At 51.2% G+C, this 25,735-nt stretch overlaps 1 protein-coding gene across 12 annotated transcripts in view; it reads left to right on the forward strand.

Annotated features, from left to right (window-relative positions):
- Positions 1-25,735, forward strand: part of RBFOX3 (RNA binding fox-1 homolog 3) — a 441,600-nt gene that overhangs the window by 257,752 nt on the left and 158,113 nt on the right. The window contains exon 4 of one of the 12 annotated variants that reach the window (XM_027518172.1): positions 10,192-10,266. The exons of the other annotated variants lie outside the window; for them this stretch is intronic. The gene's annotated coding sequence lies outside the window, so the exon portion shown is untranslated. The remainder of the gene's footprint in view (positions 1-10,191; positions 10,267-25,735) is intronic. 12 annotated transcript variants of the gene reach the window in all.

The raw sequence follows: 25,735 nt of genomic DNA on the forward strand, positions 1-25,735 counted from the left end.
TAAGATCTGCACAAGGACCATGGAATTACATCCCCTCAAGAAATCTATGGGGGCTTCCCAAGTGGTGCTAGTGGTCAAGAACTTGCCTCCCAAGGCAGGAGACATAAGAGAGTTGGGTCGGGAAGATCCCTGGAGGAAGGCATGGCAACCCACTCCAGCATTCTTGCCTTGAAAATCTCATGGACAGAGGAGTCTGGCCAGCTACAGTCCATAGGGTCACAGAGTTGGACAGGACTGAAACGACTTGGCACGCGTGCATGCAAGAAATCTATGATGGTATCACAGCGAGAAGGACCACAAATCTCCACTTTCTGGGTGTGGAAACTGAGGTTCATCCCCTGCCAGTCCACCAAGGCTTAGAAAGTTCTGCCCTCCCTCCCCATACCAACATCCGCTGAGCATTTCCTCCTCCTCCCCCTCCAGCTGAATACCACCAGGCACTCACCTGTGGGAGGAGCCTGTGTTCAGAGGCAAGAGCCAGCTTTCCTTGCATCCCTGTTGGAGGCGGGGTTGGAGCAGTCCCTGGCCACCACTAGCCCCGTGTTATTAGTTATTTTTAGCAATCAATGTTATTGATGCCATGTTCACTAGAGAAAGCCACCAGAGAGCTGTTCTTCCAACTCATTACATTTAGAGTTGAACTATCCCCTTTTTATATAAATCCTGACACATAAAGATAAAATACACCACTTTCTGAGGGAAGCTGTGAACCAGAGGCTAAGAGCTGGAAGGAAGATTTGAGTGCCAGAAGCAGCTTTAAAGATGACTCCACAGGGGGAGGTCTGGGAGGCCTGTCCTCCGAGCCAGGAAGCTGGACCAGGGGGGTTAAAACCTCACATGGAGAAGAACAGCCCCTTGGATGTCACCAGCATGGAAAGAAAGGAGGCAGAGAACTGTGGATTCAACAGAAAAGACATGGCTGCTTTGGAGGGTCTCAATCTGGATGGCTAAGAAGGGAGGGTGTTGTTATGGGGGCTTGAGTGTTTGGCTTCTTTGATGGCTGCTGAGGGTAGACAAGGCCTTTGGGTCTCAGCTCGCAGTAGTCAAAGAAACTGGTCCTGGCAAGTCTACTAATGCCCAGGGGAGAGATGAGATATGGTTTTTTAGAACATTCTCTACTCCTCTGTGGCTCCCCAGGTGGCCCTAGTGGTAAAGAACTGCCTGTCTGTTCTGCAACCCACTCCAGTTTTCTTGCCTGGAGAATCTCTTGGACAGAGGATATAGTCCATGGGGTTGCAAAGAGTCGGACACAAGTGAAGCGACTTAGCATGCACACACGCACACTCCTCTCCATCCCTTTGCATTCAGTTTCTCAGCCTTGAAGGGACAGATTTGGGCCAACTAGGGACCCTGGGATGGCTCTCTCCACACACTGAATGCCACCAAATTGGGCTCGAGACCACAGAGTGGGCAGAGAGCTGTGCCAGATGCATTAGAGAAGTCTGGTGCCCCTTTCTCTGCCTCTAGATGGAGTTTCTCTGGGGACATGATGGGTGGAAGAAGGCCAGGGATTACAGGTTCTGGTGTGGAAATTCCCAGAGGGGCAGTAATAGGAAGATGCCCACGGTTGATTCCCCCTGACTGTTTCCCATGGAGACAACATCGTCCCAGCATCTCTCCCCTGGACGAGCCCCATTGCTCACTCCACCTCGTTCCCAGTACATTTCACCCACACTGAACAACCCAGCTCCCAGTACAAGTTCCCTATACTTATTTCCCTTTAAGGACTTGGCACTTTTCGTGAGTTGTTCCTTCTGTCTAAAACACTGTATCTCTCTTCCATGATCTCTCTGAGGAAGTCTAAACTCAGGGATGGTGTTGGGTCAGACACGTCGATTTGGGACTCATTATATTTAGAGGGAACTGAAACATGGGGGTGAATAAGATCATCCCAGTGGAGGGCAGCCAGTCTGAGAAGACCAATGGCATGAAGACAGAGCCCAGGGGAAACAAACAGACACACCCCTGGGGCCTGGGGGCCGCCAGAGGCAGACAGAGAATGTCAGGAATGGGAGAGCAATTGGCCATGTGAGATGCGCTGTCAGTAAGGATGGAGAAGCATCTGTCACATTTTGCACATCGGGGGCAGGGGTGTCTCCTGACAAAAGCTTGACCAGCAAGGAAGGGCCAGACATCAGGATGTGGGTAAACAGGAGAGAATAAAAGGGAACAGTGGCTTTGAAGTCATGCTCTTGAGAAATGGGGTCTGGAAAGGGAAGGCAGGTTGGGATAGCTCAAGTCGTGGCAAAACTTTGGATGGATAGACGGATGGGGCAGACCTCTGACCCAGCACTTCTCTCGGCTCTGTGAGTTCTTGCTCATCCATCAGCCCTCTCAGGTGGCCTGGGGACACCTGGAAGGCAATGACTGCCTTTTTCATTTTCCTTTCAATCATCCAGCTGTTCAATGAGAGTTCACTGCTTTCCAACATGTGTCGGACACCCTTCTGGGTACTGAGGTTTCAGAGAACAAGACAGAGAGAAGTGCTGCCCCAGGAGCCCCCAGGGACTGAGGGAGGGGAGAGGCTAAGCAAGGATGGGCACAAGCCTCACAGAGGAGGTGACACCTGAGCCAAGGCCCAGAGATGGAACATTGAGGACTGGAAGAGAACCAGTGATGAGAGACCAAGGAGGGACATTTGGAAAACGCTGGCTTCACTTTGAATGAAATGGGGGTGTTGGAGGGGTTTACAGTCAGTCCAGGGCACCATCTGACTTACTTGGAAATCGATCACACTGGGTGTTGCCAGTAGATGGTGCGTCCTGAGCCAGAGTGAAGCAGCTGGACTCGCTGGAAGCTTTTGCGTGGCTACAGCCGAGGTGACGAAGAGCTGTGGATAGTGGAGGAATTCTAGCTGTTTCAAGGGTGAACCCCTAAGGATTTGCTAATGAATCTGGCATGGGGTGTGAAGGAAAGATGTAAACCTCAGCTCTCCCCAGAGTCTGGTCTAAGCAAGTGGTAGTCACTCAAGGAAACAGGGGTGGGGTTGGCTCTCAGGGATTTGGTTTTGGATGGGTTAACTTTGGGATGCTTCCAGATGGGGAAGTTGAGTTGCCAGACACACCCATCCATGGAAAGACATCCTAGGGCCCAGGCGGTGCCAGACAGGGGGGCTTGGTTGCATCCTTTGGAGTGAATGCATGTTGGGCCACCAAGTGTCGGAACGTTCATGCTACATGGGCCTCTCCTGTCTCTCTGTCCCCCCTGCCACCACACATCTGCAAGCTTTTAGTAGCTTAGCCTGGCAAATGACCCAGGGTACCATAGAGCAGGATAGAAACCAGTCAGATTCTCAGAATCCTGGAAAACCAGACTGAGTTTCTGTTGCCTGCTGGCCTCATGGGATCAAATGATGTAATTGTTTAGGCTGAGTCTGAGAGGAATGATCTGAACAAGTTTATAGGATGCTGATGTCTCAGTATCTCACAGTTCCTCCCCATTCCAGCTTTGCTATGCCTCCACACGCATACCCCTTGGGCCCCATCACAGCCCACAGCCCAGGACGTGGGCAGGGATGGGGTCAGAGACAGGATGTGGTGCCCGTGGGTGAGCTCTTTGCCTTTGTCTTGATCACTCTTGCCTTGAAATCCTCCTACTCTTGGCATGCTGCTGGAGACACCAGCCCGTGAAAACTTAAATGTTTGCAATCAGATCAGGGGTCTCCTGATTTCTTAGGACTGAGGATACTGCTGAGTACTGTTGACAAGTGGATGCACATCCAAATGAATGAAATCCCATAAGCAGGGGAAAGCTGAGGGGAAACCACGAAAGGAAAAAGAAAATGCCAGCTACCCTATTGTTTCCTGTAGCCAGATGCAAAATTAAGAACATTAAAGGGCTGGAAAAATGACAAGCAGTTGACCCAGACACCCATTCTCTGCCACCCTCCCAGCCCCTGTATGGCAATATGGCTCCCTTATTTCTAGAGTGTTCTTTATTTTAATTTTTCCAAAACTTTCTTGAAGTAAAAGTCACATCATTTAAAATTATGTTTTATTTCTTTTTTTTTTTTGTCTTTACTTTTTAAACCTTTTTTTAATTGAGGCATAGTTGACTTACAATATTCATTTCAGATGTATGACATGGTCAAAATTTTTATAGATTATGCTCCATTTAGAGTTATTATCAAATATTGGCTGTATTCCCTGTGCTGTACAATATATCCTTATAGCTTATTTATTGCATACATAGTATTCTGCACCTCTTACAAAATTATCCATTTTAAAGTAAACAATTCAGTGGTATTTCACAATCTAGTTCCAAGAGGTGTTCATCACCCCAAACGGGAAACTCTGTCCCCGTTCGGCAGCCACCCCCCAGACCCTCCCATCCCCCAGCCCTGGTCCACCACCAATCTGTGCTTTGTTCCAGCCAATTTCCCTACTCTGGATATTCCATGTGAAAGGAGTCATTCCATGTGGAGTCTTCTGTGTCTGGTCGTCACTCAGTGCTGTGTTTCTAAGGGTCACCGTGTTGTAGCCAGTGTCTGTGCCTCATCCCTGCTTCTGACCAAGGAATCATCCACTGGGTGGACGCACCCTGTTTTGCTTATCCACTCATCTGTGGGTGGGCACGTGGGCTCTCCCCAACTTTGGCCATTGGGAATAAGCTGCTATGAGCATGGATGCAGGAGTGCTCCCCTTTAAGACATCCTCAACACGCGTGTGCATTGTGGGGGGGAAAAAATGTGAGGCCTCTCTTGTCCCTGATGGCTCCCATCCCAGAAGTTGGAGGGGCTGGACACAGCCGGGGGTCAGCATGGCCCCGCACACCAGGAAGCCTTCGGGAGAAGCTGGTGAAACCTGCCCCTCCAGCAGAGGCGGCTTCTTTCTTCTCTTGTCTCCACCCTACGCACAGAGCCCACCTAAGAACCACCGATTCTCATCACGGACCCTGATGACCCACATGGCCCAGGTATCCGCTCTTAACTGGGTCTCCTGTCAGCGGACTGGCCCTGCCTGGGGTCCCAGCTGGGGCACCCACATTGTGGATTTTGCCAAGCATGAGAGCAGAGAGAGAGAATGCTGAGCTGGGGGAAAAGGACGGCCCAGGCACCTGTGGGATTCCTCTCTCCCTCAAGCCTCTCCCTCAATGCAAACCTAATCTAGAGGAGAAATGAATCAATTGAAACCCAATTTCCATCCCTCTCTGTGCAGACATTCCAGGATCTCTGTGGGTTGAAGAAATGCTGTCTGGGTGTCTGGGGAGGGAGCATGGTCCTTTCCAGGGGGAAGGGTCACTTGAGGGTCCTCCTCATCCCCAGGGGCCGACAGGTGGGGGCCCCTCTGCCTTTAGCACAGGCCGAGCTTTGGAGATTGGGGGAATGGGGACCATCATTCACTTGTTGACAGGCATCCTTTGCTCTACAATAGGCACCGTCAGAGTCTCCCAGTCTACCACGTCGTCCTCATCCATGTAAATCCATCCTGCTTACCGTGGGGCTGGCTTGAGCCATGCACCAGGTCAGAGCTTCTGGGGCGAGGGGAAGCTCGCTCTTAGCTCCTTGTTCTCAGCTCTCTGCCCACGGAGGAGAGTGGCTGTGTGCCTGCAGGATCCGTGGGGGACACTGTCGTGTCCCTTTCCTGGGGCTCTCAGCTCCCAGGTCAGCTGATCAGCAGAGCTGGGCTTCCCAAGCCAACTTCCATCTTAACACACAGCCTGGATTCATCTCACAGTCCATCCTTTCCTTGTGTCAGCACCAAGGGAGAGGAACCAGAATCAGTCCCATGGTGGGGTTAGTGAAAGACTGCAGAGATTCGGCTCTCCCGGGGTGGCTGGCGAGGTAGGAAGGAGCAGCGTTTCACCCCTGCTCCATGTCAGGGGAACCAGCCCAGGGGTGTAGACTCTCACTGCACAGCTCATAAATAGCAGGCACAGGGCGTTCAGTGCCTCCCTTGCATTTTGTTCTGTTCGACTGGCTTCTCCAGCCTTTGGGAACAAGCTGAAGAAGGAGGGGAGGTCTGGGGAGCTGAGGCAGGGGCAGGAGGAAGTGGGGTCTCTCTCCCTTCGGGGCAGGATGGCAGGTGGCAGCTGAGGGCATGGGGAATGTGAATGCCAGAGCAGGCCTGGGCCCCACTCAGTTGAACTGAGAAGCCAGGGACTGCCAGGCTGTCCTAAAAGGAAGGCAGTTCTGGAAAGTTCCCCCAGCCACTGTGGCACAGGAGCCAATCATTGTAGCTACCGATGACATCAGTGAGTCCCTAAAAGTGCTCAGAGGGGTAGACAGCCACTTTTTGGCAACGGCCACAGACTCCTGTGTTGGCACCAGCTTCCGGGAGGGCACCGCATGTGGGGTACAACAGAGGTGCATTTTTGTGCCAGTGGCCCCCTGCTCATGGCCATCTGCACGGGATTTGAATGGAAGCCAGTGCACAGAAGCGCAGCCTTTGCAAAGTCGTGACAGGGATTGGTGGCTAGGGGCCCTGTGATGGGTCTTAAGGCAACTGCAGGACTTACAGTGGCATTCCTATAGAATTGAGCTTTTCTGGTATATTTAAATATTTGTCTACAGAGTATTACTTAATAAAGTGGCTTTGAGGCAGAGACAACTCTATGCTGCAGCCTGTGGGGATACTGCTGACTGGAGAGGGTCAGGAGCAAGCGTAACTTGTCGTGTGAACCAGTGTGAACGCGTGATTGTGAATTTACCCCATTCCGTTCACACAGACCATGAGAAGGTGATGGGAATCCACAGGCATGTTCACTGTGTCTGGGCTGTCTGCTTGTCTGGGACAGAAAAGGGGGTACCAGCTTTTCTGTGGGAGCTGGGAGAGGGTCACAGCCCCAGAGTAGGGTTCAGCTACTCTTGGCAAATGGGATGCCTCGCCAAGCATCGCCTCCCTAAGTCTCCAGCACCTTGAGGGGCAGGTACCACTACTCCCATTTTGCCGATGAGAAAACTGAGGCTCAGCAAGTGAAACAATTTCCCTGGTGTCAACCAGACAGAAATATCTGGGCAGGGTTTCAAATCCATGACTGTCTACAAAGTTTGGGGGCTCTCTCTGGGACGGTTCCTCTCCCATCTGAACCCTGGGACTGAAAGAGAGTGAAGGGCCCCAAGCCTGCCATCTCTTCATCTCCTTTGTGACCCCAAAGTCATGGACAGACTCATCTGTCCAAGTGCAAGCCTGTTGCCAGCCATCTCCTTATGACTATAAGCCTTCGGTGCCAAAGAGGATCCCAACTCGATTGCCTTACTGTCCCATTTTTTTATTCTTTTGTAATTGCTGTTGTTTTATGAACATGACTTTTGGATTATGAACTTAGGCATAACAAACAAAACATTTAAGAAAGCTATTAACTATCATAAGCCAGGTTTTACTGAAAGATTTTCTAAACCCCAGATGGTACATGGGCTTCCCACCCCATTCTCCAGAGCAACCCTACGTCTGAGACAAGACTGTCCATACCAGGCACCGGCCCATGAAAACGTGGGGCAGATAAAATCAGCTGGCTTTCAGGATGCATTTCCACTTCTAAGGAAAGAAGTAAATAAAGGAACGGGACAATTCCACGAACAGTGCAAAATACCTTCACTATGAAATCTTCAGTTCTAACAGCTGGACCCAGCTTGAGGCCATGGCTAGCCTGAGGCTGGAGCACCATTTCTGCCTGACCAGCCACAGCTTGGGTTCTGGGATCAGGAAGGGTTCTCAACTACGCGTGGGTCAGAAACCCATTTCTGGGGGCCAGCACGTCCTCCCCAGGGGGTCCTCTCTCCAGCTCCAGCACTTACGACCAATCTCACCGGGATCTGGTGTGTTTCCAAACCCAGGCTGCACTTACCTGCGAAAAATAGGAATGTTACCTTAGCATGGGAAAACATTCATCTCTGTCCTCTATTCTAGAAGCTATAAAAGCCAAACAGGGAAAGAAAGCAAAAACTGCCGCCGGTGGCTGCTCCTTCCTGGTCCATGTGGCAAAATACCCCTGACTTTAGCATGAGTTCTCTTCCCACCCCCGCCTGGATGTCTTTCCTGAAAATGGAAACTTCCCACACCTGCTCTAAAAACAGAGCCACTTAGATCACACGAGGTGCTGGCTGTTTCCTCTCTTTCCCTTTAGTTCTGTTTCTCAGGCAGTTAAAGTAAGAACCGTTGGCCGGGCCACTTGAACTGCAAAGATGCTGGTACTAATGAGCTCCAGGTGGAGCTGAGGGTCAGTCTGGCTTTGCAGGGGTCCAACTTTCTCTTCCTTTAGCCTGCCCCCTAGGCAGGGAGCTCCCCCCGCCACAACCCGCTGTCAGATGGGCCCCCCTCCCACTTTGGGCCCACTGTGGTATAGTCGACCTCTGAGTTTGGGAGAGATGTGGGTGACAGTTCCAACCAAGGTTTGGGAATCCTCAAAGGGAGACGATGAGGGGTCCAGGCAGCCCAGAGAGGGCGTGTCTGGAGCCCCCTGCCAAGATGGCCTCTTCCCCTTGGGCCCCTCTCCCCGCAGCTCAAGGACCCTGTCTGAACTGGCAGCCTGCCTCTCCCCTACGCCCATGAAGTGATCCTCCCCGCCTGCCCCGTGCCCCTCTTTCCTCTGCTTCACACTCAGGCTTTCAGCTAAATAAACATGAAGTGCATTGAGCTAGCAGTTCAGGCTGGGTCTAAGCAGCTCGTCCAATTGGCTCTCGTCATTTTTCATTCCGAATGAAATTAAGCTCCCGAGAGAAGAAAAGAACCCTTTTCTAAAAAGGAAATGCATCAGCGAATCCCTTAGGGGGAAAACATTTTGACATGGAAGTTTTCCTGTACTTTATTCAGCCAGCACCGCGGCTCCTCCACTCTCAGCCCCGCCCCCATAGTCCTTCTTTTACGCCTGTGTTTTCAAGCAACCTTCTCCTTGATTGTATTTGCAGGAAAGTTCCCCTTCTTCACCCCTGCTCCCACCCCGCAGCTCCCTGTGTTCCAAACCCCATCCCTTTGCTCTTCCAAACCCACTCCAGAACTGCATGGTCAGTAATAAGCTGTAGGGCATTTGGTCAGCACTATCTCAAGAAGCAAATAAAACTGCAACCCAATACGACAACCTCTGAATTAATGTCATTCTCTTGTCGTCCCCTTCCCACCCCACACCACCCAGATACATTTGTCTCAGCAAAGTCCGTGGACCAGCTCCACAGTGATCAAATTAATGGGTTGTGCCTATGTGGATGCGTCTGTGTGCAGCCTAATGGGTGTTTATTTCCCTCATGACTGTTTGTTCACTAGGATCTCTGAGCACCCAAAGCCAGCACTGAGCAAGCTTGACCAAGGGAAAATTATGTATATGTGTGTGTATATATATATATATATATATGCTCAAAAACAAAACCCTCAAGGCCGCTTATTGAATTTAACACCTCTTGATGTGTTGAAAGCCCTTGAGGATAGCAGTTAAATCCATACACCATCGGGTGTGAACCTCAGCAAGATCCCACAGTGCGGTCACTGGCAGGACAAAAGCTGAGCCGGGAATGCTGGTTGGGAAGGGCTGTGGATGCTGATGCAATATCCAAAGGGCAGTCGGGCCATCCTGGCCTGATCACATGCCAACACCCGTCTTTCCATGCCCCAGGCACCTGGAGAATTCCCATCACAGCACCTTGTCCCTCCCCCAGCCCTGCAACTCTTGCCTCATTTCACTGACAAGGAAGCTCAGGTTCAAAGTTGACTGGAAGGAAGTCCCCAAGGCCACACAACTAGGCTGCCCTGGGGACTGGAACACAGGTCTGTCTGGCTCCGAGGCTCCCGCTAAATCAGTCACCCCACCTGCCGACAGAGACGATGCATGTGGTCTGGGAATGACAGTGGCTCATCTTTCATGCAGCCCTTTCTCTTGCTAACATGCTTGGTTCGCCGCCTCTTCCACCCTTGATTTATGGAGGGTTCTGCCCAGGATGTTCTCAGCAGTACGTGATGGACGGCGGAGCCATGCCCCATGTAACCACAGCTGTTCTGTAATGGAAAGGAAAGGACCCCATCTACAGACAGCTTTCCCTGGCATCCTGCTCTGTCCCTGGTCTCAGGATGGCATGTACACAGGGGTACCTGGGGGTGTGCAAAAGCGTAAGCTGGATGTTTTGGTTTATCATTTTCTGCTCTGATGCAAGGGGTGCACACAGCATAGCACCTGATCCCAACTTCTGGAGCCCTTAGCCCATGTGTTCCTTCAATCTATTTACGTAACTACAGCCTTAATTTAAATTCACTCTCTAAAATGCAGACCCATCGAAGGAGTATGTTCTCTCCAAAAGTGTCCCTAAATGATGCCGGAGAGCCAACCTGTTGCTCAAAGCAGGTGAGTGTGAAGCCCTCCCTTTGGAACTGCTTGCAGAGTGGGTATGGAAGGTACCTATGGAAAACTGGACAGGCCTGGTATTCCCAGACTCTGTGTGTGTGTGTGTGTGTGTGTGTGTGTGTGTGTGTGTGTGTGTTCTGTGCCCAAAAGCCCCTGGGTTCCTGAGCCACCACCCTTCATCTCTTCTTCAGCCTGTCACCTATCACACCCAACAGGCCTGCATGCTTCCTTTTTTGATGGATTCATGGTGTACGTGTGTGCGCACACGTGTTGATTTGTGACTTCTAGCTCTATCTACAGCTGCTGGTTTGGTCGTCTTCTGTGGGTGAGGTGATCTTTTCCTCTGGACCATGCCTTGCCACTCTAGGTTATTCTGGGAAGGACATCACACATGTACATGCGCACACACACCACTGCTTTAACTCTCAAGACATTCCCTTGAGTTCCAAGGGAGCTGGTGGGTGAGGGAAGAAGAGAGGAAGAACACTGCACTGGGGTCCCTTCCATCACCTGCTTCACAACAGAGAAGCAAGAGCAGCTTTGAGGGAGTACGTCAAAGAGGAGAGGCAGGCTTGCTGCACCCAGTCCTGGGCACCTAGAAGCCTAATCCCCAGGCATCAGGTGGCCACCACCTGTCTTTGAATGTTGGGTCTAAGATTTGCAGCCACATAACACAGGTGGTACACAATTCTCAAGGTTTGACAGTAAAATCTCGCACTTTACTTCTTTAATAGTTTTATTATTTATTAATTTGACTGTGTTGGGTCTTCACTGCGTCATGGGCTACTCTCTAGTTTCAGTGCATGGGCTTCTCTTGTTATGGAGCCCAGGATCTAGGGTGCAGGCTTCAGTAGTTGTGGCTCTCGGGGCTCTAGAGCACAGGCTCAATAGTTGTGGCACACGGGCTTCATTGCTTTGTGGCATGTGGGATCTTCCTGGATCAGGGATCGAACCCGCGTCTCCTGCTCTGAGCCACCAGAGAAGCCCTCACTTTACTTTCTACTGCACTTGTAAATGGAAATATTTACATTCCCAACGTCCAAAGCAAACCCTCCCATCATGAAATAGCACCTTGCCTCTGTATTAGCCTGCTGAGGCTGCCACGACAGAACACCATTGACTGGACAGCTTAAATAACAGGCATTTCTCAGCGTTCTGAAGGCTGGGCAATCCATGATCAGGGTGACTTCAGGGGTGGTTTCTGATGAGGGTGCTCTTCCTGGTTGTTGACAGTGGCCATCCTCCTGTGTCTTCACACGTTATTTCCTCTGTGTTCACGTAGGGACAGAGAGATCTTTGGTATTTCCTTCTCTTCTTATATGGACACTAACCCTATCAGATTGGTGTCCCACCCTGATGACCTCATCCCATCTTCATTAACTCCCTGGAGGCCCCATCTCCAAATACAATCACAGTGGGGGTTAGGGCTTCAGCACATGAATTTGTGGGACATCATTCAGCCCCTAACAGTCAGTTTGGGGCATCACTCCAGCACCACTACCACCACCACCATGGGTGCCCCTCACCCTCCTACACACACCGATTAGCCAAGCTCTCCTAGACCAGTGTCTTTCATCTCTTGTTCACCGAGACCTCCAGTTGCTCCTCCCAAGGTGACACTGGTCCTTTTTCCTAACTTTTTTTTTTTTTAAGATTTATTTATTTATTTTTGGCTGCACTGGGTCTTCGTTCCTGCAAGTAGGCCCTCTCTAGTTGCGGTGAGCAGGGGCTACTCTTCGTAGCAGTGTGAGGCCTCTCGTTGCTGTGGCTGAAAAGACGCTGATGCTGGGAAAGATTGGAGGCAAAAGGGGAAGGGGGCAGCAGAAGATGAGATGGTTAGACAGCCTCACTGGCTCAATGGACATGAAGTTGAGCAAACTTCAGGAGATAGTGGAGGACAGAGAAGCCTGGTGTGCTACAGTCCATGGGGTTGCAAAAAGTCAGACATGACTTATGACTGAACAACAACAACAACTCTTGTTGTGGAGCACGGACTCTAGGGTGCTGGCTCAGTAGTTATGGCACATGGGCTTAGTTGCTCCGAGGCATGTGGGATCTTCCTGGTTCGGGGACCAAACCCGAGTTTCCTGCATGGGCTGGTAAATTCTTAACCACTGGACCCCCCAGGGAAGCCTGTTCCTAACATCCTTGATGACAGACATTTGCATCCGCATTTCAGAGAAGGTGGTCTCCTGCAAGGGTGGTCAAGCAGAGCCAAGAATTCCCAGGTGATAAGGTTCGTATCATTTCAAAGCAGACCCACCTCGCTAGTTGTGGGGACCTCAGGTAACATTTGTGTTTATTTGTGTTTATTGAGCAAATACTAGCTGGACAGAGAAGGTGGAAAGGAGCACTGGCCAGAAGTGCCACCCAGGGTTATTTGGACTATGTTACATGGTCTCTCTGCTTCCCTGGTGGTTCAGACAGTAAAGAATCCGCCTGCAATGTGGGAGACCTGGGTTCAATCCCTGGGTTGGGGAGAGCCCCTGGAGGAGGGCATGGCAACCCACTCCAGTATTCTTGGCTGGAGAATCCCATGGACAGAGGAGCCTGGCGGGCTACAGTCCACAGGGTCGCAGAGAGTCAAGCATGACTGAGCGACTAAGCACACACATGGTCTCTAATTCGGGCAGACCCCAGCACTGACCGAGCACTCACTACATGCCCAGCTCTGTGCTCCTGCTGCCCAGGGCTCCTGCGACAGGGCATTCCCTCCACCCACCAGAATCTTGGCATAACTAGAGGTCCAGAAGCACAGATGCTAAAGGAGGCCCTGTTATAAACATCAGAGGGGAAGTATAAACCGTGTCAGTAAACATGGAACACCTTCTATGCGCCTGCCCTAGAGGAGTGGAGACACAGGTCCTGCTAATCTGATTCTGTGTCTTCTTTCCTGCCAGTTCCCAAGAACCCAGGGCCATCACCAGTCTCTCCCCTATGCACCTCCTACTCACAGTGTGGAATTTTAGACCCGGTTCTGCCACCTAATGATTGGGTGTCTGAAGCTCTCCAAGCCCCAGTTTCCTCATCTGTAGAATGGACGTGCTATATGTATGTATTTGTTTATTTTGGCTGTGCTGGGTCTTCACTGCAACATGCAGGATTCCTCTAGTTGTGGCACAAGGGCTTAGTTGCCCCATGGCATGTGAGATCTTATTCCAATCAGGGATTGAACCACATCCCCTGCATTGGTTAAGGTGGGTTCATAACCACTGGACCACCAGGGAAGTCCCAAAATGGGTGTATAAATGGCGCATACCTTAGAGCTGTGGGAGGAGCATATGAGAAAGTGGACGCGGTGAGAGTACAAAGGCAGCTGGCACCATGAATACACTCGGTCAAAACCTGTTGTTGGTGTTCCTGTTCCTCCAGGAAGTAATGATGTCCAGGGTGGGTCTAGATGCTGGCCCTGCATGCACTGGCCAGGTGACCTGGGTAAGCCCTGTCCTCTCCAGGTTTACATGTCTTCATCCTTCCCAGAGAGGCTGGGCTAAGCCTCCTCTAACTCTTCGAACAAAAGAGTCCGAAATGCAGTACTTGGATGCAATCTCAAAAACGACAGAATGATCTCTGTTCATTTCCAAGGCAAACCATTCAATGTCACAGTAATCCAAGCCTATGCCCCAACCAGTAACGCTGAAGAAGCTGAACGGTTCTATGAAGACCTTCAAGACCTTTTAGAACTAACACCCAAAAAAGATGTCCTTTTCATTATAGGGGACTGGAATGCAAAAGTAGGAAGTCAAGAAACACCTGGAGTAACAGGCAAATTTGGCCTTGGAATACAGAATGAAGCAGGGCAAAGGCTAATAGAGCTTTGCCAAGAGAACGCACTGGTCATAGCAAACACCCTCTTCCAACAACACAGGAAAGACTCTACACATGGACATCACCAGATGGTCAACACCGAAATCAGATTGATTATATTCTTTGCAGCCAAAGATGGAGAAACTCTATACAGTCAGCAAAAACAAGACCAAGAGCTGACTGTGGCTCAGATCATGAACTCCTTATTGCCAAATTCAGACTTAAATTGAAGAAAGTAGGGAAAACCACTAGACCATTCAGGTATGACCTAAATCAAATTCCTTATGATTATACAGTGGAAGTGAGAAATAGATTTAAGGGACTAGATCTGATAGATAGAGTGCCTGATGAACTATGGACAGAGGTTCGTGACATTGTACAGGAGACAGGGATCAAGACCATCCCCATGGAAAAGAAATGCAAAAAAGCAAAATGGCTGTCTGGGGAGGCCTTACAAATAGCTGTGAAAAGAAGAGAAGCGAAAAGCAAAGGAGAAAAGGAAAGATATAAGCATCTGAATGCAGAGTTCCAAAGAATAGCAAGAAGAGATAAGAAAGCCTTCCTCAGCGATCAATGCAAAGAAATAGAGGAAAACAACACAATGGGAAAGACTAGAAATCTCTTCAAGAAAATTAGAGATACCAAGGGAGCATTTCATGCAAAGATGGGCTCAATAAAGGACAGAAATGGTATGGGCCTAACAGAAGCGGAAGATATTAAGAAGAGGTGGCAAGAATACACAGAAGAACTGTACAAAAAAGATCTTCACGACCAAGATAATCATGATGATGTGATCAGTTACCTAGAGCCAGACATCCTGGAATGTGAAGTCAAGTGGGCCTTAGAAAGCATCACTATGAACAAACAGTGGAGATGATGGAATTCCAGTTGAGCTATTTCAAATCCTGAAAGATGATGCTGTGAAAGTGCTGCACTCAATACACCAGCAAATTTGGTGTATCAGCAGTGGCCACAGGACTGGAAAAGGTCAGTTTTCATTCCAATCCCAAAGAAAGGCAATGCCAAAGAATGCTCAAACTACTGCACAATTGCACTCATCTCACATGCTAGTAAAGTCATGCTCAAAATTCTCCAAGCCAGGCTTCAGCAATACGTGAACCGTGAACTTTCAGATGTTCACGCTGGTTTTAGAAAAGGCAGAGGAAGCAGAGATCAAATTGCCAACATCCGCTGGATCATGGAAAAAGCAAGAGAGTTCCAGAAAAACATCTATTTCTGCTTTATTGACTATGCCAAAGCCTTTGACTTTGACTGTGTGGATCACAATAAACTGTGGAAAATTCTGAAAGAGATGGGAATACCAGACTACCTGGCTTGCCTCTTGAGAAACCTATATGCAGGTCAGGAAGCAACAGTTAGAACTGGACATGGAACAACAGACTGGTTCCAAATAGGAAAAGGAGTACGTCAAGGCTGTATACTGTCACCCTGCTTATTTAACTTCTATGCAGAGTACATCATGAGAAACGCTGGGCTGGAAGAAGCATAAGCTGTAATCAAGATTGCCAGGAGAAATATCAATAACCTCAGATATGCAGATGACACCACCCTTATGGCAGAAAGTGAAGAGGAACTCAAAAGCCTCTTGATGAAAGTGAAAGAGGAGAGTGAAAAAGTTGGCTTAAAGCTCAACATTCAGAAAACGAAGATCATGGCATCTCTTCATGGGAAATAGATGTGCGAACAGTGGAAACAGTGTCAGACTATTTTTTTGGGCTCCAAAATCACTGCAGATGGTGATTGTAGCCATGACATTAAAAGACGCTTACTCCTTAGAAGGAAGGTTATGACCAATAGCATAGTGAAAAGCAGGGACATTACTTTGCCAACAAAGGTCCATCTAGTCAAGGCTATGGTTTTTCCTGTGGTCATGTATGGATGTGAGAGTTGGACTGTGAAGAAGGGTGAGCACCGAAGAATTGATGCTTTTGAACTGTGGTGTTGGAGAAGACTCTTGAGAGTCCCTTGGACTGCAAGGAGATCTAATCAGTCCATTCTAAAGGAGATCAGCCCTGGGATTTCTTTGGAAGGAATGATGCTAAAGCTGAAACTCCAGTACTTTGGCCACCTCATGCGAAGAGTTGACTCATTGGAAAAGACTCTGATGCTGGGAGGGATTGGGAGCAGGAGGAGAAGGGGACGACAGAGGATGAGATGGCTGGATGGCATCACCGACTCGATGGACGTGAGTTTGAGTGAACTCCGGGAGTTGGTGATGGACAGGGAGGCCTGGCATGCTGCAGTCCATGGGGTCGCAAAGAGTCGGACACGACCGAGCGACTGAACTGAACTGAACTGAACTGCAGCTTCCTCTGGTTCTGGTATCACTCACCCTGGCTACTCCAGCCAAGCAGACCTGGGCCTGCAGCCCCCACGCAGGGCAGGGACAGGAGGTTTCACCCAGCCCGTGAGGTTCCATGTGAGGCTGTAGTTGGCAGAGCACGAGGCTGAGGCTCAGGCCCGGCTGGCACAGGGCTGAATGCGAGCAGCACACAGGCTGGGAAGGAGCTGGCCTGGTTCCCCACAGCCAATGCTCATCTTAGATCTTCTGGGACAATCCCAATTCCAGATGTGGCACCTTGCAATCACTATACACTCTCAAAAGTGAGGTTTTGTGAGTATTTGAAATCTATGCCATCCTTGTCCAGGCTCCCTCCTCATACCAAACAAAAATCTTTGGCCAGACTCTGTGCCCTGATTAGGGGTTTAGAAACCTACTTCCTGACCCATGAATCTCTTCAGGTTTTGCTGGGTCAGAAATCCTGGGGCCCACGTGGGTTGCTGTACCCAGAATCCTGCTGAAACAACCTTTCACCTCCTGGAGTGTCCTGCAGGCCATGAGCAGGGTCTGGAGGCTGCCAGGTGGACTGTTTCAGGGCTTTCTGATTTGTACACGGCATCCCCAGAGCCCATAGAATTTTCCAGTAGGCCTGCCCACCCTCCTCCTCTGCTTTCTTCTGCAAGAAGCTCATTTCTCCAGCCTTCAACACAACCTTTCCTCAAGCCAGCCTCCTCCCGAGAGGCAACCCTCTCAGCTGACATTGCCCCTTGACCCGTGGGGCTGCCCAGGCCCCACAGTGGGCAGCCTGCCAGCCCCCCACCCAGCCAGGCAGTGTGCTTAGGGCAGCTTGGGCAAAGGGCCCCAGCAGCCTGTCCTCTCCTTGGCGCATCCCAGTGGTTCTGACGACAGAGATGGGGCTGCAGGTTAATTTATGGCATTTAGGGTAGCTGAATATGGGAACGTCTTCTGGTCTTTAAATTAGTCATGAAGTCGGATCCCACCAGCACAATTAGAACCCTCAGCTAATGATTATTTATGGCATTTGGAATGCGTATTAACCCGATGATATTAAATATTAAACTAAATTGTAATACTTATATCTGTATTTACAGTACAAGGTACAGGATGAACTGCAGCCCGCCCCCCACCACGGAGTCCTTGGAGGCCTCAGAGCATTGACGGGTTCGGGCAGAGCCAGGCAGGGCAGCATGCAATGCAAAGAACCAGACCTAAGCTCAGGGGCATGGAGGTGCGAGCAGCCAGGGGCCAGGTGGGCTGAGCTTGGGGGCAGGGCAGCCTGGCCACTCTCGGCTTCCTCTGGTCCCTGGTGGGATGTGAAGCTCAGCCTCCCCAGTGTCCCCCCAGACAAAGCTTGAGCTGGCAGCACCATCACTTTCAGCCTAACCTAACAGACAGGCTGATGTTCAGAGCGTGTGCAAGGCGATGGCTGACCTCATCTCAGGCTCACCTTGTGCCCGTGGCAGACACGGTGGTGGTTGAGTGTGCAGAGTCTAGAACCACATGCACCAGCGTGCGAGTTCTGCACCACCCCCCCACCAGCCCCCACAAGCCTGGGCAAGCGTACCTTCCAAGCCTCAGTTTCCCACCTGTAAGGGAGGCGGCATCACAGGTATCGTGGGCAGAGTGGGCCAGTGCACTCACGTGCTCAGGGACCACCTGGCAGGTGAGTTGGCTACAGAAACACTAGCTCTTTTTCTTTTTTAAAAAATAACTGAGATACAATTCTCACATCATGCAATTCACCCATTTAAAGGGCACGAAGCTCTGAAGATGAAAACGTCTTGAACCTCCCCCCAACAAATTAAGAATACAATGTAAGGATTTTTCATGTATTCACAGAGTTATCACAATAATCAATTCCAGAACACTTTCATCATCCCCAAAAGAAATCCTGCACCCAGGACCAGTGACACCCCATTTCCCCAGACCCTCCAGCCCTAGGCAGCTGCTAATGGTCTTTCTGTCTCCATGGACTTGCCTCTTCTGGAGGTTTCACATCAGTGGAATCATACCCTCGGTGGCCTCTGTGTCTGGCTGATTTCCCTCTGCGGAATGTTTCCCGAGTTCATCTGTGTTGTGGCAGGTGTCAGCGCTCCACTCCTGTTTGTGGCTGAGTGATATTCCACTGTGTGGATGGGCCACAGCGTGTTTATCTGTTGGTAACACTTGGGCTGTTTTCACTTCTCGGCCCCTGAGGACAGTGCTGCCATGAACACCTGTGCACGGGTACTTGTTTGTACCTGTGATAACTGTGTCTAAAGGAAATATTCACTCTCCTCTCCTAGGGCCAGGCCAAACCCAGAGCCGCCTCCTTCAAGGTCATCTCACCGCCTATCCTAGTGTTTTCTGAAAGCACTCGTCACTTCTAACCCAAACTCATGGTGTGGCCCTTGGTTGCAGGGTGTTAATGAGTGAGCTGGAGATGGGAGTGAGGGGCATAACAAGAGCTTATCTTCAGGGTGGACTGATGCTGCATCTACTTTTCCGTCCGAACCTGGCAGAGAGCTGGGCACACAGCGAGTGCCGGACAAATGCTAAGATGGCTGTGCATCTGTGAGAGAGCCCGCTGGACGCCCGAAACAGGGGTGGGGTCGGGGTGGACAGCGTAGCTCCTCTGTTCCTTTTGCTCAGCCCACTTGACTGAGCATGTACTCTGTGGTCAGCACTGTCCCAGGGGTTAGGATGTGGATGAGCAAAGGGGAAGACAGACAAGCCCCTGAGCTCATGGAGCCAAGAGTCTGGGGTGGAAGGGGAGTTAGTTCACAGACAAAGTTACCAAAGGGGAGCCCCGCGCTATGCAGAGAACTGGACAGCTGTGTCAGGGCCCAATTGCACTTCAAACCTGGAGGGCAAGGCATCTCTGAAGTCTAACCAACCCGGCAGTCTGGGGACAGAGTGTGCTGGGCAGAGGGGCCGAGAGCAGGAAGCAGCTGGGAAGGAGGGGACGAGATCTCTGGAAGGAAACTCCCCAAGAGGAGGAAGGGAGAGGAAGACAGAGAGAGATGGAAACAGGAAGTCTGGCTCAGGAAGGCCAGTCAGGCAGAGCTAAGAATGGGAGATGGGAGAGGTCGGCCCTCCTTCTCAGGGCTGTGGGATCACGGAGGGGTGGGGTGGGAACCCAGGGCACGGATGACACAATGGAAACCTTGCTGTTGTGTTGTTCAGTCACTAAGTCCTGTCTGACTCTTTGCGACCCCATGGACTGCAGCATGCCAGGCTTCCCTGTCCATAACCAACTCCCGGAGTTGACTCAAACTCATGTCCATCGAGTCAGTGATTCCATCCAACCATCTCATCCTTTGCCAGCCCCTTCTTTTGCCATCACTCTTTCCCAGCATCAGGGTCTTTTCCAATGAGTTGTCTCTTCATGTCAGGTGGCCAAAATATTGGAGCCTCAGCATCAGTCCTTCTAATGAATATTCAGGATCGATTTCCTTTAGGATTGGCTGGTTTGATGGAAGCCTGGACCTAGTCAATGGCAGGTCCTGAAAGGAAGGAGTGGGGACCTGTTTGGGAGGAAGCCCTGAGTGGCTCACTGATGCTTGGACTGGGAAGACGGTAGGAGAGGAAGAAGGTTTAACAATGACTCCGGGGCTTTGAGCTGAGCGACTGAGTGGATGGAGGGGCTGTTTCTCAGGATAAGGGTGTCTGAGGGATAAGCAGACTGGAGAATCAGACATGTGGAGATGCCTGGTAACTGTACTCCCAGCCTGCCTGAGAGCAAACATCCCTCAAGCCATACTGATGACATGGGCATTTCTAGGGCATCACTGGGGTTCCCTGAGCCCCACAATTGGGAGCAGCCTCCAAGTATGGAGGAGAGAGGCCAGACTTGCTGCCTCCCAGATAATCTGCCACCTCCCAGAGTCCAACTCCACCCTCTAAAGGTAAAGAAAAGAGCTGTGATGCCTCACATTTGCTGAGGACCCCATGCTGCATAATCAGAAGTCTTCACTCAATCAATCATCAAGGCCACCCCATGAGGTGGGAACTTTCCTCCACTGAGGAAACTGAGGCAGTGAGGTCCAGACACCCACTAGGCAGGCAGCAACCCTCCATCACATTCTGGTACCCAAGGCCCCGGGTCTCCAGCCCAAAGGCACAACCCGAGAAGGGTTCACAGGTGGGGTAACAGCATCCAGGCAGGTGGGTGCTGATGGGGGCGGACTGGTGGGGCAGGAGGCCTTCACTTGGCCAGATTAGCCCTAGAGCCCAAGCATTCTAGAAGATGATTGAGCCACCAGAGTGATCTGAACACAGACTTCTCCTGGTCCCATACCAGCCTCACAAATTAGGACAAAGGACAGAAGTGCAGGCAGCTCTCAGCCCCTGGCCCCTGCCAGTGACTCTGCAGCCCAGCTTTAGAAGGGTCACCCCAAGCATAGTAGAGGATGCTCAGAGAACATTCTAGATCCACTCTCATGGACAGGGACTGCCCTTCCATCTGTCCAGCCCCAGTGAGCTGGGGGGCCTGCTGTGGTCAGCAGCCCTCAGGTCTCCAAGCCCCTAAGGATGTCGGTCCTGATCCTAACTCCCCCCCTCGGAGGCAGAGCCCCTTGAAATGTGGGAGTGATTTTCATTTCCGACTAGGCTGGGACTTTCTTTGCTGCTGCTGCCCTTTGAGGGGGTGGGGGGCCTGGCTCAGCAGTGGGCCTGGAGAAGAGGACAAGGGGCGGCTAGAAGGAGATCAGCTCATCTGAGGGACAATCTTTCTAGAGAAGGACGTCGGGAGGGGAGGGTAGAGCTGGGGGTGGGGTGTGCGCCCCGATTTCCTGCAGCCAGGGCCTCCCCCGCAGCACAGGGGACCGACTCCAACAGAATCAAGTCAGGTGACAAAATCGGCTTCGGCAGCAGAGCCTAAACGGAACAAAATCCCCAATTGAATCGATTTCACCAACAGTAGGAAAGTCTCTGCATGAGGCGGCCTGCTCTCAGCTCTTGGCAGAGGAAGGGAGGGGCCTGCCTCTCAGGAAAGGACCCCTGGGGTCGGGGGCCAGACAGCAGCTGCAAGAACACTGGGCAGAGGGACCCACCTCCTGTTAGGGAGAAAATGCTTAACAACTATTCTCATTGTCTTGTGATTTCAAGGACGTGACAGTATTGCCAGTGGTTACCAGTAGCATCCAGGTCTCAGCTGAGCAACGGAGGTGTCACAGGGGACAGATAAAATCTCCCACATTTGTGACACCAGGGTCCCACTTGAAGCCACCAGGAGATCAACCTTTTACAAGTTGCTTTTACGGGCCTTTTACGAGTTGCTGCCCATGGAGGCCGCCCTGCAGGCTCACTTCTGGAGTCTGCACTGGTTGATGCTCTCTGGCAGGAGCTCCATGTGCCTGCAAAGCTGGCGCTCTTTCCCGCCCTCCCTTCCTTAACGGCCCGGTGGCTCCAGCCGCTTCCAGGCACCTCGGAAGTGCTCTCACCTGGAAAAAGGAGGCCCCCTGCCCGCCGACTGGAGGGCTGTTTTGAAGACAAAGGAGATATTGAGAGACAGGCCCAGGGGCAGCAAGCCTTGCTAGCAGGTGGCCGATGTGGACTCATTGCATATGTGGGGCTGGGCGGGGGATCCCTGAGCCTCAGGCTTGGACTCCCCATGAGTCTTTGACCAGACAGGTGACACTTTCTATGGTGACCCACACCCTTGTATGATGCGAGTCCTTACTGTTTTTAATGAGGAATGACTGGGTCTGGAGAGCTTCAGCGGTTTGCTCCAGGGGTCAGATCTTTCGGACAGAATGAAGTAGGAGGAGGGAAAATTAGGAGAGGGACTTGGCTGGAAGAGACATGGCCCAGGCATTGTCCATCCTTTAGAGAGGGGTTCGGGAGGGGAGCCCCCTCCCCCCAGGAAGAGCTACAAAGGGACAGTGATTATAAGCTTAGCCCTGGCAGGGCGGCTTCAGGTCCCCAGGCTTGGCTTTAATGATCTTTGGTTGCCATCTTGAAAGTCTTAGTACTCTTTAAACAGGGGCTGTATTTTCAGACTATACTGATTCCCAAAACTTAAGTTGGTCTTGGGCTTTGGGGTCCAGAAAAAATTGGTCTAAATTGTAGCCCTGACATCTTGTTGCATGACCTTGCCCAAATCACTTAACCTTCAAGCCTTGTTTCCTCACCTGTAATCTGGGGCTGAAGATGGGGCACCCTCAGAGCAAGCGGCTCTCAGTCATTCCAGCGGACAAAGACTGTAATCGCTGTGCCTCCAGTTTGTAGATTTGCTTCAGACCTATTGGGAAAGACTCTATTGCTGGGAAAGATTGAAGGCAGGAGGAGAAGGGGGCGACAGAGGATGAGATGGTTGGATGGTATCACCGACTCATGGAAGTGAGTTTGAGCAAGCTCCAGGAGATGGTGAAGGACAGGGAAGCCAGTCGTGCTGCAGTCCATGGGGTCGCAGAGTCGGACACGACTGAGCGATTGAACAACTACAAGTTAAAGTATGTGAGCTTCCCCGCCACTGCCTTGGGCCCCATCGCAGTCAGCTCAGTCCCCTCAGTCCCCACTACACTCTCCCCAGGCCCTGCCTATGGAAGGGGACTTCTCTGGACGCCCCCTTGGGTGCTGTGTTCTGGCACACAGCACCACTGCTTGACACGCAGCTGCATCACTTTGCTGTCTGCTCTGTCTTCCTGCGGCCGTCTCCCCTGTGTGTCTGTGTGCCTGTATCTCTGTACCAATTTCCCCTTCTGATTAGGACCCCAGTCATTGGACTCCGGGCCCTCCCTAATCCAGTATGACCTCATCTTAACTAATTACATCTGCAAAGACCGTATTTCCAAATAAGGGCACAGGCTGAGGTTCTCAGTGGACATGAATTAGAAGAGCATCTAAGTTGGACAAGGCAGGGTATGGAATCTGAAGGGAGAAGGAGAAATTTCAAGAGACGGGGGTGGGGACAGACGCCAGGACAGCAGGAACAGCAGGAACAACAGTTCATTAACCTTATTTAGGGTTGTTTCCGTCCCAACCCAGAGCCAGCTGCTCTGTCCAGGGCGCTCTTCCCATTGAAATGAGCCTCAGTGCTATAGACAGGAGGGCAGGGGCATCTAACAGAGGTCTCACGGACAGCGTCCCCCCGGCAGTCACGGGGGAGCAGCCCCATTGGAATCTCCACACTGGGGAGGGTTTGCAGTGCCAGTGGATTTGTGCCATGTTCATATGATGAACGAATTTAAATTCCTGCTGCCCAAATAGTCTGGACACTGAGCCGCACGCCTTCCTGACTCAAGCCACGTGGGGACCCCCACCCTCAGCCAGTTCTGAGTCCTTCCAGAGTCACCTGGAGCCTCGGGTGTGCATGGCCTGCCCAGCGTTGGCAGGCTTTCCCAGCCGTGGCTCTAGGGAAGCAGTTTATAAGCTTACCTGCGAAATCCCAGCCCAGTAAACCTCTGAAATTGGAGCGGATTCACCTAATGGAATTAGAAGTTTAAAATAGCGGTGATCTTGAAAGGGATTCGGAAACTAAGCCCTTTCTGGAAATTGGCAAGTCACTAACGTCACCCAGGGAGACCCTGGAAATTACAGACCTGTGTGCCTGGAGGTAATGAGGTCAAACGGCTCCACACACCCACAAGGAAAGCGGGAGCTCGGACTCACTAGAGCACTCTAAAAAGTTAATAAAATGGCAGGCATCCCTGCAACCCAGTAGACATAATTTACCTGAGTTTCAAAATGCTTTTGATGAGTCCTTCCTGAGAGATGATTAGGGACGAGGAACCAGGGAGCAAGGACAGCGTCTCACTGCAGGTTAAACCCTCGTTAAATGAGAGGTTCTGAGTTCCGGGGCCAGCTGCTCCCCAGAACCGCCTGAAGACAGTTCATAATTGTGGACCCCCCCAGGGCTGGCTTTGGGGAGGAACCGGCCTTAAATTTTAAAATGTAATAAGAACTTAAGAAGTCACGAGTTTCGCCGAAAGCATTCCTACAGGCGAAGGACAGCAAGAGGAGTTTTGTTTGTCGGAGATCTAGGCTTTCTACTTTCGGGCCTTTGAAGTGTGGGTCAAGGATCACACCTCCCCACTGCCACCCCCACATTGCCCAGCGCTGGATGTGGGGCCTGCAGAGAAGGGCCTGTGGAGAGTCTGCCCTGGGAGGATGCCGCCCAGCCGCTTTCTGGACGGGTTCAGAGCTGTTTTTATTTACGGCCACAAATCTACTTTCTGGATTGAGGCAGAGGTGACAATCCCCTACCTCCTCCTGAGCAGGCAGCTTCCTCCAGAGGGGCCGGCTGCCAGGAAGAAAGAAGGGAGGTAGAGGTCCCCCGCCCATCCTCCGAGCATGCCGCCTCCAGCAGCAGGCAGTAAGACAGAAAGAAGTGGGAGTGGGGAGCTGGGGGATGTGGTATGTGTTAGAGGTGCATGGAGGACGTGACCTTGCCAGGACTAAGCTCCAGGCCAGAGCATGGGCCCAAGTTTCCCGGGGCTGCTGTAACAGATTTCCACAAACTGGGTGGCTATGCACAAGAGAAACATCTCTCACAGTTCTAGGGGCCAGAACTCTGAAGTCAACGTGTCGGCAGGGCTGTGCTTCCTACAAAGACTCTAGCAGGGGACTTTCCATGCCTCTTCCAGCCCCAGGAGCTTTCAGGCTTGTAGACACATCACCCCAGTCTCTGCCTTCATCTTCACAGGCCTTGTCCCCTGTGTGTCTGTGTCCAGATCTCCATCCCTTCTCTTGTGAAGACACATGTCATTGGGTTTAGGTTGACACCCGAAACCCTGGATGAGCTCAGCTCCAGATCCTTAACTCAACCACATCTGCAGAGACTCTCTCTTGAGTCAGACCACATTCATAGGTTCTGGGATTAGGACTGGGAGATACAGGGGCACAAAGCTCCATATAGGAGAAGCTATGGCTTTTCCAGTAGTCATGTATGGATGTGAAAGTTGGACCATAAAGAAGGCTGAGTGCTGAAGAATTGATGCTTTTCAAACTGTGGTGCTGGAGAAGACTCTTGAGAATCCCCTGGACTGCAAGGAGATCCAACCAGTCAACCCTAAAGGAAATCAACACTGAATATTCATTAGAAGGACTGATGCTGAAGCTGAAACTCCAATTCTTTGGCCATCTGATGCGATGAGCTGACTCACTGGGAAAGACTCTGATGCTGGGAAAGATTGAGGGCAGGAGGAGAAGGGGATGACGGAGGATGAGATGGTTGGATGGCATCACTGACTCAATGGATATGAATTTGAGCAAATTCTGGGAGATGGTGAAGGCCAGGGAAGGCTGGTGTGTGCAGTCCATGGGGTCACATAGAGTCGGACATGACTTAGCAACTGACTTAGCACAATACAAGGGCACAATTCACTCTATGGTGTGTGTGCCTGCAGTCAACCAACA

This window comes from Bos indicus x Bos taurus, chromosome 19, assembly GCF_003369695.1.
Source record: "Bos indicus x Bos taurus breed Angus x Brahman F1 hybrid chromosome 19, Bos_hybrid_MaternalHap_v2.0, whole genome shotgun sequence".
Classification (NCBI taxonomy): Eukaryota; Metazoa; Chordata; class Mammalia; order Artiodactyla; family Bovidae; genus Bos; species Bos indicus x Bos taurus.